Raw genomic sequence first — 16,045 nt, 5'->3', positions numbered from 1 at the left:
GAAGATCATGTGAGTTAGAAAGGTCTACATCTTGACCTAATGGAATGAAATAGACATTTCTCATGCATTCCTCAAACACTCTACATATTTAATCATTTTTTTTTCTGTTTCAAAATGATGGTCTCTGTCTACTCAAGATATTCCCTCTTATGACATAACAAATTTCAAAAAGACTATTACTAACTACAGATCTCCTTACTAAATGGTTTGTGTATTATTTGGATTAATTGAAACTTCAAGATTTAGCCATATAAGATCATACTCGCTCCATGTTATTACCAAACTTGGTAGTAGTACATTTACTATTCTATGTTAGTATTATTAATATTTATTTCGGGAGGTCAGACTGTGCCATTAGCTAGGTAGAAGCTCCTTTGAGGCCAAATCATAGTAACTTGGCTTTACACATCTAGAAATGTGTACAGTACTTGGAACATACTTAGGTGCTCAATCATCTATTCTTTTTTTCTTTAGGAAAGAAGGAAAGGAAGAAAATAGGGAGATAGAGAAGTAGTTGGCAAGGTAGAGAGATGTAAGAAGTGATAATGAAAGAAGTTACTAGTCCACAGTCTCATTTTGCTATTGATAGTTATCTGTATCAGGGATTATAAAAGAATAAACCTATCAACCTCCCAAGCTAGACAGTAGCTAGAGGGAGAGCAGTTTCTGGTGCAAATGGAAGAGCTCCCAGGACATAGATTCTGAAGGGCTTTCTTTGTGTCTGTGTGGGGGGCGGGGGGCAGCTATTTTTGTCTTTGAATAATCATTCTTTGCAAATATCAGGCTATTCAGTTGTATCACTTAGCTACTTGGGAATCCATGAGTAGATACCTGCCCTACACTACCTCAACTAGCCAGGATAGTCTAGCCTCTGCTTCAGTAATAAGCAACTCCAAAATCTCATTGGGTAACACAATATTTTTCTTTTTCTTATTCACAATACATGTCTCATTTCTAGACGGCAGAGTTGGCTGATGTAGATTCCCCTTCAACTTGCACTTCCTTAGTCACCAAAATGGAGAAAATCAGAGGTGAGTCTCAGCACTTCCTGCCACATTTTATTTGCTAAATTAAGTCATATGGACATGCCAAACTTCAAAGCAGATACAGAAATGCAATCTTTCTGTTTGCGTCAGGAAGGGAGAAATTCAACTCTTTATGAATTATCCAAAAGATTACCACACTAACCAAAACTCAGGCCCTAAGAGATCACCAAGTGGAGAGTTAAGAGATCAAAACAATAAAAGAAAACAAAACACCCTTTATAAAACCCAACATCCCCCAACACTTGCACTTATATATATGCACATGGAATCTTCTAATGTTGGGCCTTTCCATCCAAGTTAATTTAAGAATCTTTGCTTAGCCAAAAAGAAATAACATGCTGCCTATTACCACCTCTTTAAATAGAGCAACCCTTTTGCCCCTAGATAAATTTGCTTGCTTGGTGTAGAATATTCCTCAGCCAATATTTTACTGACCATATCAGATAATTCACCAATTTGTGCCGAATTTTTTTTCAAGAAAGTTTTTCTTCTAAAATTATTTTTTGTTCTTCTACCACTTATATTCCCCTTTATTGCAAAGCACATAAAAATAGTAACTTTGCATAAATTATTTCATTTGGATCCATACAAGAACCTGTATTTCTCAAGTACCGACAAGGTACCAACACAGAGAAGTTAAATAATTTACTCAAAGTCACAGAGCTAATACAAGCGTATCTTGGCAACAATGCAGATCCAGCTCCACAGTAAAGTAAATACTGCTCTCATTTTTCCTAGTCTGTGGACCACCAGCAATTGCAAGATGATTTACCATTCACCAGAGATTTAATAATTAACAAGCTATTTCCTGTTTTTTACATATTAATGTTAGAGCTACCTTTGTTCTTCTAGTGACAGCTATGCCAGAATAACATGGCTGACAGGAAACTCTTCAGCTTTTCATACAATTTATTCACTGACCTCCTAGATTTGACCTCTGGAAATATCCTGGAACTCATTCAGCTGCCCAAAAGACCAAGGTTGGACTAAACTGGAGGTCAGAATGGGAATGTGTTTGCACTGAAGAACAAGTTTGGATAGAGACCTACAGTTTGTTGACAGTATTCATCTACCAGTATTAATATTTTTATCTCAAAGTCTAGGGAATATGTGACTCTGATAGAATTGTCTGATTCTAAAATAAAATTTTCCCTGAAAGCAATAAGTCTAGCTACTGCATGTGAGAGCTGCTATCATGTTCCTTTAATTTAGTGTTTGGCTTGAGTGTTATATTTCATGCTGAGGGGCTTCCCAGTTGGCTCAGCGGTGAAGAGTCTGCCTGCCAAATCATCAGCCAAAAGAGACAAAGGTTTGATCCCTGCCTGGTCCAGCAAGATCCCCTGGAGGAAGAAATGGCAACCCACTCCAGTATTCTTGCTTGGGAAATCCCATGGACACAGAAGCCTGGCAGGTTATGGTCCATGAGGTCACAAAGAGTTGGACACAACTAAACAACTGAACACACACACACACACACACACACACACACACACGGTCAAATATGTTCCTTCTTAATTAGCTCATTTAAGCCTATGGTGGATTCCAAAGGGTTATTTTCAAAAGACCATCTTTAAGACACAAGGATACACTTGCTTGAAGACACGCATCAGTACAGTTTGAAGAATACAGTACAGTTTAAAGAGGGACAAAAATCAAAATCAATGATTATGTTTGTTTTGAGGGGAAATGCTATATTTCTAATCAGTCATTTAGTGAGATTTTCTAAAATTGTATTATGTGTCAAGCTGTGACCTAATAGATTTGGAAGGGATAATAAGCTGAAGTAACAGAAATCTATTTATATTGGTTTAATTCTAGGGAGATGAGAGCCTTGGAATTAAGTGTTTATTGGAAAAAATTACATCTGTGTTAAACCAGGTAATTATTGAAGGAAACTAAGGAAAATGAGGGGGTCGGGGGTGTGGACTATAACTTCCAAAAACTAATTTAGCGAAAATTACTGGGTTGGTGGGCTTTTTGTACAAGCGTTAACTGTAGCTCCACTTTGCTTGGATGACAGTTAGGCTGAATAAATAAATTCAGAAAGGAGGCTATGCCAAATGTATGCCACACTTATGAAGTTTCTGAAACAGGAATACACTTGTTGGGGAATTATGTATGTGGACTATGGGACTAGAGACACTACACTGCTAAGCCCTGCTCTGCCATTTGCATTGTATTGAGCCAAACATCAATTGCAACTGAAAGTATAATTTAAACTGCTGAGCTAGATGACAACAGCAGGGTTTCTGACAGTATGTAAGAGAACAAAAAACAGAAGGTGAAGCTAATCAGCGTTATAGTTTGTAGCTAGAAGGAGCCCCTTAGAGGAGTTTTGTCAGATCTATACGAAAAAGCGAAGCAAACCTTTGAATTCAAGAAAAGCTGAAAACCAAGGCACTGTTCTCATGTGTCTAAATAGTTCACTCAACGAAATCAATCCCAGTGTTCTCTGAACAAGTGACTTGGGGCAAGGGGGGAGGGGGGAGGGGTGTAATACAAAGGAAAAATGAATTGAAGAGATTTAAGAGATCTTCCCTCAAACTCTGAGAGCTAGACCATTACATCTCCATCTTAGGGAGCTTAGCAAGCACCACCTTCCCTTTGCCATATCCTGTCTTCATCTACAGATAAAGATCAAGCTTCCATAAAGCCCTTTGTATGATTCTAATAAAGGCTTACAAAGTGAGTAAGATTTGCTTCAATGAATGTGCTAGAGTTCGCTCTTACCAGCTTGCAAGATTTGATTGCTGAATCTAACGTTCAGGAATTTGGCGAACTGGTTTTTCAACCGTTGGTGGCTTGAAATTGGCCATGGTGGGAACATTTACACCATGAAAATTGACAAACACTATAAATCAGGGCACGCCTTTTTTTTTTTTTTTTTTTGAAATCTTGTTTACCAGTACACCACTGGTATAACATCTGGGGGAGGGGGGAAATCTTTCAGAATTAAAAACATGTAAGAAAATTTTTCTTCTGCAAAGTGCTTAATTGTTTCTATTTGGTCCACAACTGGGAGAGAACTTCAGGTGGTTTCAAAGGTGCCTCCTGACTGATGTGCATCTGTGCTCAGTGTGTACATGTATGCTCAGTTGCTTAACCATGTCTGACTCTTTGCAACCCCATGGACTGTAGTCTGCCAGGCTCTATGCACATGTGTGTGCAGTGTGCACGTGTGCCCAGGATGTGAATGTGTTCTCAGTCACTCAACTGTGTCTGACTCTTTGTGACCCCATGAATTGTAGCCCACCAGGTTCCTCTGTCCATGGAATTTCCCAAGCAAGAATATTGGAGTGGGTTGCCATTTCCTACTCCAGAGTATCTTCCACCCAGGAGTCCAACCCAAGTCTCTTATGTCTACTCCATTGGCATGAGGATTCTTTAACACTGTGCCACCTGGGAAGATCCTGGACATGCAGATCCAAAAGGGCCTGGTTTGGCTTCTTCTCCAGGATTATGGCAGCTTCCACAGCATTCAGGGTTTTACCTACTCATCTTGGGACCTCCTGGAAGAGGGCACAACTATGGCATTGGTTTTGCACCTGTAAGAGACTTGTGGAGCCCTCAGCATCTCCTAACCCAACTTATGGAAGAAGTGATTCTAGAGCCATGTCATCAAGGTCAAAATAGATGCCTAGAGAGAGGTAAATGTAGGAGACTTGCAGATGCAGGTTGACCAGGCCATTGGTGTGGCCTCCACCTTGGGGGAATAATTCTGACACAGCTAGTAGCTCATCTAGTTGATCTGCAATAAGGAACTAAGCTCAAAACCAGTGTTAGTCGATTATGGAGGCAGACAATGGACGAGAAGATGGTTCCAAAATGTTGTGCCTAGAAAAGAGGTTGGAGGATGGTCAGAGACTAGGAGAAGACACATCCCCTGGTCTGTTCTGTCCAAACATTGTTGAAGAAAGAGGCTACATGCTGAACTGCAGGGATACCTCTTTGCTAACACTGATTTTACCTGTTGTTGTTTAGTCACTGAGTTGCATTTGACTCTTTGTAACCCCATGGACTGCAGCATGCCAGGCCTCCCTGTTCCTCATCATTTCCCGGAGTTTGCCCAAGTGCATGTCCATTTAATTGGTGATTTTGCCTAGGTTTCACTATATTAAATTATTTCCAAGTGTTAATGAAACCCAGGTCATATGTGCATGCATGAATGATTCAACACAGCAGAATGGGATTCCCCTCAGAATTCATCCTGAATGAGTATTTTCCAATGAATGGTGTCTCTCCCTGATGCCTTGTGAGCCTAATTAACAGTTCACAGCCGAATTTAGTCAGTTTTTCTGTTCAGTTTCAATTCAGTTCGGTTGCTCAGTCATGTCTGACTCTTTGCAACCCCATGGACTACAGCACGCCAGGTTTCCCTGTCCATCACCAACTCCCAGAGCCTATTCAAACTCATGTCCATCACATTGGTGATGCCATCCAACCATCTCATCCTCTGTCGTCTCCTTCTCCTCCCACCTTTGATCTTTCCCAGCATCAGGGTCTTTTCCAATGAGTTGGTTCTTCTCATCAGGTGGCCAAAGTATTGGCATTTCAGCTTCAACTTCAGTCCTTCTTTCAGGACTGGTTTCCTTTAGGATTGACTGGTTGAATCTCCTTGCAGTCCAAGAGACTCTCAAGAGTCCTCTCCAACACCTCAGTTCAAAAGCATCAATTCTTTGGTGCTCAGCTTTCTTTAAAGTCCAACTCTCACGTCCATACATGACTACTGGAAAAACCTTAGCTTTGACTAGACAGACCTTTGTCGGCAAAGGAATGTCTCTGCTTTTTAATAGGCTGTCTAGGTTGGTCATAGCTTTTCTTCGAAGGAGCAAGCATCTTTTAATTTCATGGCTGCAGACACCATCTGCAGTGATTTTGGAGCCCAAGAAAATAAAGTCTGTCACTGTTTCCATTGTTTCCCCATCTTTGCCGTAGCTTGCTGTGAATCAGTAGCCATTCATTCTTTCTAAAAACATTCACTGATGCTTGCATTGGGATAGATGCTGCAGGAAAAAAAAAAAAAAAACAACATATAAAGTATAAAAGATATAACAAGTTCATATGAGGTTAAATGATAAAGATTTTCCTATATTTCTTAGAGAAAACATGGTTGTTATTTGAGCTATATACTCTCTATTTTGATTCTTTATCTTTTTGTGATTTGAAGCCAGTAAATTATCTTCTAATAAAACCAAGTCTTGTCTCAACATTATTTCACTATTTTTATTTCTCCCAGAGTCACACTCTCTGAGCCTAAAACTAAATAAATAAAAAGACTCTAGACATGAGTAAATAAATTTGAAGGAAAACTGAAATGATAACTCATAGTATCAACATTGTACCTCTTTAAGATCCTGACACTAAAAACCAGAATCTTTTTTTTTTTTTTTTGAGTAAAAACTAGAGTCTTTTTGTAGGTGGTACAAGTGGTCAGAGTATGAAGAAATCTGGACTGGTTCTTATAAAGTGGTAACCTTACTGGTTAGGCAGAAAAGAAAACATATTTGACAAAACAGCACTGATATCAAAAGTGTTGGCATTGCTGACTTTTTCTTCCTCAAACTGATACTTCATGCTAATTTAACCTCATTTCTTCATCAGTAGACCTATTCAGGAAAAGAGAGTCAACTTTGGAAACTCTGTGGGAAGTGAAGAATAAGATTGGGGTAGGAGGTGATGAAGCTGATCCTTTTGCCAGCCAGTCCTGAACCCAGTCAGGAGTGGCAATTAGAGTTTCTCAGGGTGGAGGGGCAGGAAGAACATGATCCAACAATTTTCCTTTACAAGAATTACACTAGTAGAAAGTGAGAGGTGTTGATGGTACTCCATCAACAGGCAGTGTTTTAATGAGTTATCCATTACTTTCTCTCTCTTCTCTCAAACCTTTTAACAACCACAGCTCACAAGAAGCAAAACAAACTGATTTCTGTGTTCTCATTTCTCTTAACCATTTACCCATCCTATGTCTGGGCTCTTGGACTCTGGAAGGGGGAGAAGGAAAGAAAGAGGTGAGGCCTAGACTCATCAACTTTCAGCTTCTGATGATGGAGAACTGGCTGTGTGTAGCTCAGACCAATGTATGTGCACATAGAGACATGAAGCATTGGGTAAAAACAATCCACCTCTTGACAGGTTCTCAGTTAAATGCTGGTCCTTACAAGAAATGAAACTTAAAACATAAAGAAGCTTCTCTTGTGTTTTATCTTCAACATTTGGAAGTTAATTTTACAAATCATAATAATATAATAGAATGTAATGCTTTGCTCTGATTTTAGTCACTTTATTCACCAACATGAACATAAAGCTCCAATACTTTGACCAACTGATGCAAAGAGCCGACTCATTGGGAAAGACCCTGGTGTTGGGAAAGATTGAGGGTAAAAGGAGAAAAGGGTAGCAGAGGATGAGATGATTAGATAACATTACTGACTCAGTGGACATGAATTTGAGCAAACTCCAGGAGATTGTGAAGGACAAGGGAGCCTGGTGTGCTGCAGTCCATGAGATATCAAAGAATCGGACATGACTTAGCAGCTGAACAGCAAACAACAGTGTGAACATATGAATAATTGCCTTTTTTCAATTAAACTGTATCTGAAGACTATGTCTTCCTGACAATTTTTAAAAGAAAATGAATAATATGATGAAGAAGAATGGCCATTTAGACCCAAAACACATGCTTTTATAGAATATGCTAGTCCTTCCAACTTTGCTAATGTCTTTGATACAAAGAAAAAAAAAACTTGTTAAAATAACTTTACTCTTTTAATTAAAAATTCATAAAAAGTGGTGGTAGAGAATAATCTTTAATAAATGCTCTCTTGTTCTCATTTACCATTTACCAATTCCCTTCTGCTGCTAACAGTTAAGCAAAAAAAAAGTTGTGAACACCCATTAGGTGCACTGTTCCAGTAAGGGAACTACAGCTATGAAAAAAACAAAATGCCTACTCTCATTGTCTGTGAAGATGCCAACCCAAATTCTCCAGATTGCATTTATATAGGTAAAGAAATTATGAAAACTGTTAATTATCTTAGGTTCTGTTTTCTGACTTTATCCCTTCAATATCCCAGAAACTCCATAAAATCTGATTCCCAATTACTGGCATTGCTGCTGCTAATAGCCCAGATTCTGCTAGTTTCATTTCCTCTGAGAATTGATACAATAATAAAAGGAGGGGGAAATAGAAAAGCAGAGGGCACCACTCCACTTAATTTAGAGTGATTCTTTAAGTGGGCAATAAAGACAAGGTTTCATTAGAAGGAACTTTTCAGGAGGTATTTGATGGCGGGCAGGGGACTGGAGGCCAGAGTCAGACATAAATAAAGGAGACTTTTAAAGCTGGAGGGTACATGATGGAGGAGAAAGGAATAAAAATCAGGGACAGAAATAGCCATCCAAAATTTCAGCAAAGAAGAGAACAAGAAAGAAAAGGAGAAGCAGATGGAGGTCAGTGGAGGACACTGAACATGTTAGAAAATTCCATCTGGGGACTTCCTTGGTGGTCCAGAAGGCTTCCCTGGTGGTTCAGAGGTTAAAGTATCTGCCTGGAACACGGGAGACCCTGGCTCGATCCCTGGGTCGGGAAGATCCCCTGGAGAAGGAAATGGCAACCCACTCCAGTACTCTTGCCAGGAGAATCCCATGGAGGGAGGAGCCTGGTAGACCATAGTCCAGGGGGTCTCAAAGAGTCAGACACGACTGAGCGACTTCACTTTCACTTTCACTTTTTCTTTGGTGGTCCAGGGGTTAAGACTCTGTGCTTCCACTGTAAGGGGCATGCGTTCCAGCCCTGATTGGGGAACTAAGATCCCGCATGCTGCATGGAGCAGCCAAAAAAAAAAAAAAGACATTTGTAGTTGAAGTCACAATAAAAGAAAGGAGAAATGATACAGCTACTGCTCTCTGGCATCCTCTTATCAGATCTGGTCTAAGTGTTCCCATTCATGATCAGCACTGAATATTCCTCAGGCATTTACCAAGTACCGCCATTGTTCTGAGTTTAGTACATACTTACAGGAGTCATCTTGTTTAACCCTCACAACAGCCTGAAAAGGTAAGCACCATTATTATGGCTGTTTTAGAAAGAAAGTGACACAGCTGCAAGTGGCAGGGCTGGGATTCCCGTGCAGACAGCCTGGATCTAGAACTGTGGTCACTGTATTTGGATTCAGATCACATCCAGCAAGTGGCTCCAAGAGAGAATAAACTGATGGGTAGTCATTCAATTAATTCAGTCATTTTATTGTATTGTGTTCCAAGGGCAGGAAGGTTTTTGTTGTTAAGATCTCTTTTTTTCTGGAAAAGTTCCTTGTCATCTATAACTATAAAGGAAAATATCAGTGAAACAACAGAGTGGTTATTGGCTTTGCTTTAGAACTAATGTTTCTTCAGAATTCTTAGTAACCAGCAACCCAGGCAATGTGAAACCTGAATGTTCTTACAGGCCAGGAAGGCTTATTAGCCCAGAGCTGGTACAATCTGAGTCTCCTAGTACAGTCAACCTGAAACTGTGCTGGGGAATCCCTAAGGCTGAAACAGAGCTCTTTTGCTCAAACCTTCTTCTCCTTCAATCCGCAGGCCATTGAGATGCTGGACTCCTGGGTTCTATCAATTCATATCGCCCAAGGGATTTCTCCAGGGAAGTTCCACACACACTTGTTACCACTGCTCTCAGTGTTTGTCTGAATATGCAAGACCCTGACACACAACCCACCTCCAGACAATGGCCTCTCTGCTCTGAGACTAACCACTCAGTCACTGCTGCTACTTCAAAACCACTGAGGGCCTATGAAGAGAAAGGGAGTACTATTAGCATCGTTAGGGCTCTATCAACCATGGAATGCTCACCAAACTGCAATAGAAGATGCCTCCTCTTCCCACCTTCTTCCAGTCGTATTCTACACATGATAAGTGATTCCTGAGTAGTAAGGGAGAGGCAATTTGGTGAGGTTAAATGGAGAACTCAGAAGGAAATGCGACTAATGGGGTGTGGCCATAGCCTACTCCTCTCTTTTCCTGCCTAAAAGTCCTCGAAAGATCCCCCCTGGATTGGCTGCTAGAGTGGAGAGAAAAACCCGAGGATGCAGAACCAACACTCTATGGAAAGGCTGACGTCTTGGAAGCCTAAATCTCTGGACCAAACATTCTCTGAAGGTAAACAGAAATGATCTTGTCTAAACCAAGGGCAATCTTTGGACTCTGTCTTTGGCCTCCCAGGCTGGGCTCTTGGTCAAGCACTGCAGTTATTTAAGCTGGAAGATCCCCAGTCAACATTAAAAAAAAAAAAAGCAATCAGCCTTATGTTCTTTTCAGAAACAGTGAACCAACTGGTATCCCGAGTGCCTCCCCAACACCAGAGGCTACTTCATTCTGCTTTACAACAGTCTAATGCATGTCCTTAAGAGAGCGGTGTTGTTTCGACATCTTCTATGAGTGATTATCAATACCAAGACACCTTAGAGAACTTTGGAACTGAAAGAGATCCTAATGAAACAATTTTCCTATGTATAGAGTGCTTTGGACTAGAACATCTCTAAATATTCTTTCAACCATACAAGTCTATGGTTATGTATCTGTGATAAGTCCATACACAAGAAAAGAGGCCATAAAGTATTGAGCTGAGTTTTTTTTTTTAGCAAACATTCTAAATGTGTATGTAACCCATTTTTCTAATGAGTCATCATAACAGAATCTGAACACGAAAGCACTTTTCATCTTGTCCACCACTCCATAGTAAACATGGACCATTATTTGAGGCCCTAGATAAAAACTCAAGCAGGTCCCATAGGCCCAGGTTCCAGGCCCGAGAACAGCCTGTCATTTTAAAAGTTCAGAACAGTTTAACATCGAAACTCCAGCCCAATTCTTATCTAAATTTCTAGCTCAAGTTGTCTTCAAGTTTGAGAGCCTGCAACCGAAAATTAGGTGTTATTGGCTTCTTCTCTCCTCCTTGATCCACCTTTTCTCCAACTCCCTAGCAAAGTTTTAGACCCCTCGGGGTCAGATTCAGGGAGAGAGAGTGGAGGCAGGAACAAAGAAACAGTCTACCAAGACCTCTGCCCTCTGGGTGCTGGCTGTGATGCAGCTGCCTCTTTCCCCAGTGGGACTTCTTAAAGCTTATCTCACTCTGTCTCCATTGCTGGATCTCCCTACCTACCCCAAGATTCTGATCACCTGCCTTTCTCTTCGGGTCCTTTCTCTACCCTAGGAAGCTCTCTTGGACAGGATCCATTTACCTTGTTCCATTCAGGCTGCTATAGCAAAATATCACAGACTAGGTGGCTTATAAACAACAGAAATATATTTCTCACAATTCTGGGGGCTCAAAATCTGAGATCAGGGTGCCAGCATGGTTGGGTGAGGGCCCTCTTCTGGGTTGCAGACTAGTGACTTCCCACTGGTCCTCACATGGTGGAAGGGGCCAGGGAGCTCTGTGGGGTTTCTTTTACAAAAGCACTAATTCCAGGCATGAGGGCTTCAGTCTCCTAACCTAATCACTAATTACCTCCAAAAGTCCCCACTTACTAATACCATCACCCCTGACTAGGTCATGGGAGTAGAGCCCTCATGAATGGGATTAGTGCCCTTATAAAAGGACCCCAGAGAGCTCCTTTGCACCATTCACTATGTGAGAACATAGGGAGAAGACAGCCATCTCTGATCCAGGAAGCCGGCACTCACCAGACACCAAAACTGCGGGCACCTTGATCTTGAACTTCCCAGCCTCAGACCTGTGAGAAATTTCTATTGTTATAAGCCACCCTGCCTCTGGTACTTTTTTACAGCAGCCCAAATGAACTAAGATACCTTTTCTCCCTGGCCTGAATGGTGGTTTAAGGAAGCATTAAATAATGCAATTTTTTCTCTATGAAGAAGAAATGGAATAACTTAATCCAGGAATGCCTGGCTCTTCCTATGAGGTCTTTGCAAAATGTTCTATGACAAATGTGGGTAAAGACTCGAGGTCTTTGCAAAATGTTCTATGACAAATGTGGGTAAAGACTCGTGGAATGGCAACTACAAGTTCAGAAATGCAAGATACATTGTTTTCTTTCAGCCTCTGCCAGACATGCTCAAAAGCTCAGACATGTACATATCTGTTTGCTCTAGTAAACCAACAAAAATTCCACTCACTCATAAGTAATGACATCATCGGTCCCCACAAATGACCTCCTTTTCCCCAGTACATATTAGCAATTGCATGCCTACAAACAAACCAAAAGGTAGATTATTAGCTCACTATTCATTTAATTATTAGAGGTGGGAAACACGTGGTCCAACTCAACAAGTTAAAAGACAGTCTCTAAAGAAGCACATTTTTAAGCAGTGATGATCTGGCATTAACATTCCCAGGCATCTAATGAATGGCTACATGCATGTGGCCAAAATATATCCTGGATAATCCATCACCCTGAGGTCAGTGTTGCTTCAAGCCAATGATTAGTCCTTGGGGGTTTTATATACCAATCTCTACAAGAATGATCTCAGCTTTAATCACCACTGGAATAAAAGAAAAGAAAAATGAAAGTGAGTTTATTTAAATGTCATTTCAATGGAAGAATAAGGAAGTGGTTTGGCTTCTTTCCTTAGCCCTGGAAAATTGCATGACACACAATAAGTGCTCAACAAATGGAAGCATGAGGACAATCATCTTAGTGTTCTCAGGACAGACAGCGTCACTGAAGCACTCTTGTCCACAAGCACTGGTTGGAATCACAGTCATTTATTTAGCAACTATTTGTGCCCACACTGGGCAAGGTGTTGGAAATGCTCCAGTTAGGGAGACATGGGGCTGCCCTCAAGGTGCTTGGAACAATTAGGGAAACAAGCCAGGAGACAGGCACTGACAATAGAGGGCGGTGAGATTTTTGGTGGAGGGATTCTTAGCCCCCGGGAGCACCTGAAAATCAGAAAAGGCTTTAATTAGGGACTTACATCTCTAACCTGGGATCTAAGAAATAAGCTTGAGTTAGCCAGGAAGAGGAGAAGGATAGGGAGTCCCAGGAACTGCACAAAGGCTAGGAGTTGAGAAAGGGCATCCAGGATACTGGAAACAGTTCAGTATGATGGGGTGGGGGGTAGGGATGATGAGGCAAGAGACCAGGGAGGCTCACAAAGAGCACAAGGTGAAGGGCATGCAGGGAAATCTGGACTTTGTCCTAACATCGGCAGGATAATGAGGCATCACCAAAATGGTGTAAAGTAGGGAGAGCAGGTTGCATATGCCCTGATGCGAATGCACAGAAAGAGCTCCAGCTGCAACATGAAGAACGGAAGGAAGAGGACAAAAATGGAATCAGGGAGACTAGTTAGGAGTTTGCCGCATTAACCAGGTGAGAAATATAGTAACTCAAATGAACACAGAGGTATTGGGGATAGAGAGAAATAAATGGATTTTAAATATTCAAGACGTAAAATGAATGGGTCTTGGTGATTGACTGGATGTGGGGTACGTGGAGGGAGGAGCTGAGCGTGACATCAGGATTCTGACTAGGACAACTCAAAGATGATGTAGCTATTTACTAAGAAAGGGAGTACAGGGCAGGGTAGGGAGGGGTGGGGCACTGGGGACAGGCTCAAGGGTGGAGATGATGAACTCAGTTTAGGAAGTTCCCAATCTAAAATGCCAGTAGGACATCCATGTGGAGATGACAGCACATTACTGAATTTTCTGTGGCTTCTATGATGAACAGATAAACACAAATAAAACCCACAAAGGATTTTAAGAAATTATAATGGAAAAGATGAATATCACTAAACCAAGGGAAGACAGCTTCAAGGAGATAGTGGTCACTAGTACTGGATGATCCTTAAAGCTCAAATCAGATAATGTCAGGGAAAAAAACCTTAAAATTTAGCAACAGTGTTATTAGTGATCTTGGTAGGAGAAGCAGCAAAGGAATGTTGGAACAGAGGCTAGATTTCAAGAATTTCAGAGTGGAGGATAAGGAAGTGGTGATGGTGAGTACAGACACGTGTTTCAATACACTTGACTGAAGCCAGAGAGAACCAGATAAGGAAGTAAACTTCCCAAGTGGTAAAGAACCCGCCTGCCAATGTAGGAGATACAGGTTTGATCCCTGGGTCAGGAAGATCCCCTGAAGAAGGAATGTCAACCCACTCCAATATCCTTGCCTGGGAAACCCCATGGACAAAGGAGCCTGGCAGGCTCTAGTCCAGGGTGTCTCAAAAGAGTCGGACACAACTTAGCGACTAAACGACAAGGAAGTAGGTGAATGTTTTAAAATATAGGTTTCATTATTATTCTAGTAATGTGAGACCAACAGATCAGGAGGGGTGCCAGGCCTCACAGGGTCTTACAGGGAAGCCTCAGGAGGAAGAAAAAGAGGGAAAACATAGACAGGAGATTTGATTATGGTTTTTACAGGAAGAAAAGCAACACAGGGTAAGAAGGTTTAGGATTGTTTAGTTGAAAAAATTTTAGTAGGCTCTCATAGAGGCTGTTTTCAGCCCTCTGGTATCTGGTCCTGGGGTGATTAGGGCAGGAGGATAATGGGCCAAGCATAAGGACCCTGTGAAAACCAATAAAGGAGGTGGTTGGGGTATGGGCTCTGGAACTGGTTACTCTGCATAGAAAAAGTACACTCTCAGGTGAGTAGTGTTATATCTCTAGGAACTAGTTATCCCTGGGGGGTGGGGGTGGGGTGGGGCAAGAAAACCCTTCCCTGGTCAGCAAGGCTTCAAATGCCAGAGTATCAAAAATATAGAAGTATCTGGTATGATGTAACATACCACTGAATGACCTCTCTGCTAACACTCTTTATGTTTCAATAAATTTTGTCTAGCTCTCAAAAAAAAGAATATAGAATTATGAAAATATCATTAATACATTGGAAAGGAATGTAGAAGCTGTGGAAGATATTATTTTTAGCCTAGGAGAAATAACGTTAAACAACTTAGGCTTGTTTAAATACCGATGAAAGGAATCGGTAGCAAGTGAGGCAGCAGGACAGAGGAGGGATCTGCGGTGGAACAAAGTCTATCAGACTTGCAAGAGAAATATAGAATCTTACAATGACCTTGGCAATGAGCAATCACTTCAGCTATGATGAAAAGGAGAAAGATAAATATCCTTGCAGATGTGTGGCAAGATTTTGAGGGAGTTACTTTCTAGTGGCTTTTATTTTCTCTTACAAAGTAGAAGATTCCCCAATAGATTATACATAGGGCTTCCCTGGTATCTCAGTGGTTAAGAATCTGTCTGCCAATGCAGGAAAGCTGGATTCAATTCCTGGGTCCAGAAGATCCCCTGGAAAATGAAACGCAACCCACTCCAGCATTCTTGCCTGGGAAATCACATGGACAGAGGAGCCTGGCTATAGTCTGTAGCCCACCAGGCTCCTCTGTCCATAGGACTGAAGAAGAGTTGGATGTGACTTAGCGATTTAGGGCTTCCCTTGTGGCTCAGCTGGTAAAGAGTCTGCCTACACTGCGGGAGACCTGGGTTCAATCCCGGGTTGGGAAGATCCCTGGAGAAGGGAAAGGCTACCCACTCCAGTATTCTGGTGTGGATAATTCCATGGACCTATGCAGTCCATGGGGGTCACATACTGAGCAACTTTCACTTAGTGACTAAACAACAATTTTGTGTGTGTATGTGTGTGTGTGTATTGGGAGAGAGAAAGATGCCAACTTTACAGTCAAAATTTTTCTCTGATAGTGATTTCACTTATAACTAGAAAATAAGACAAAACAAAACTTGTCATTAAGTGTTCTCTTTCCTTCCTTTAACAGGTAGGTCTTATGTCCTAGCCACAGCTGTAGGCCCAGGAGATGCCTTCCAAGCTCCTGGGAGCAGCGTGGGGACCAGCACAGCTATTGCTGACTCCTGGGCACCAGCTCAGATCATAGGAATGATTGCTGTGTGCCCAGTGAGACTTCAGTCACTGGAACACTGGAGAAGGACAGAGAAGGGAGGCTTTTCTAAAGCCCAAGAAGCTCTGGTGGCCCGGGAAAGAATTACTGGAGAAGTGGGG

This window comes from Oryx dammah, unplaced genomic scaffold (assembly GCF_014754425.2).
Source record: "Oryx dammah isolate SB20612 unplaced genomic scaffold, SCBI_Odam_1.1 HiC_scaffold_20, whole genome shotgun sequence".
NCBI lineage: Eukaryota > Metazoa > Chordata > Mammalia > Artiodactyla > Bovidae > Oryx > Oryx dammah.
Note: the sequence above shows the minus strand (reverse complement) of the source record.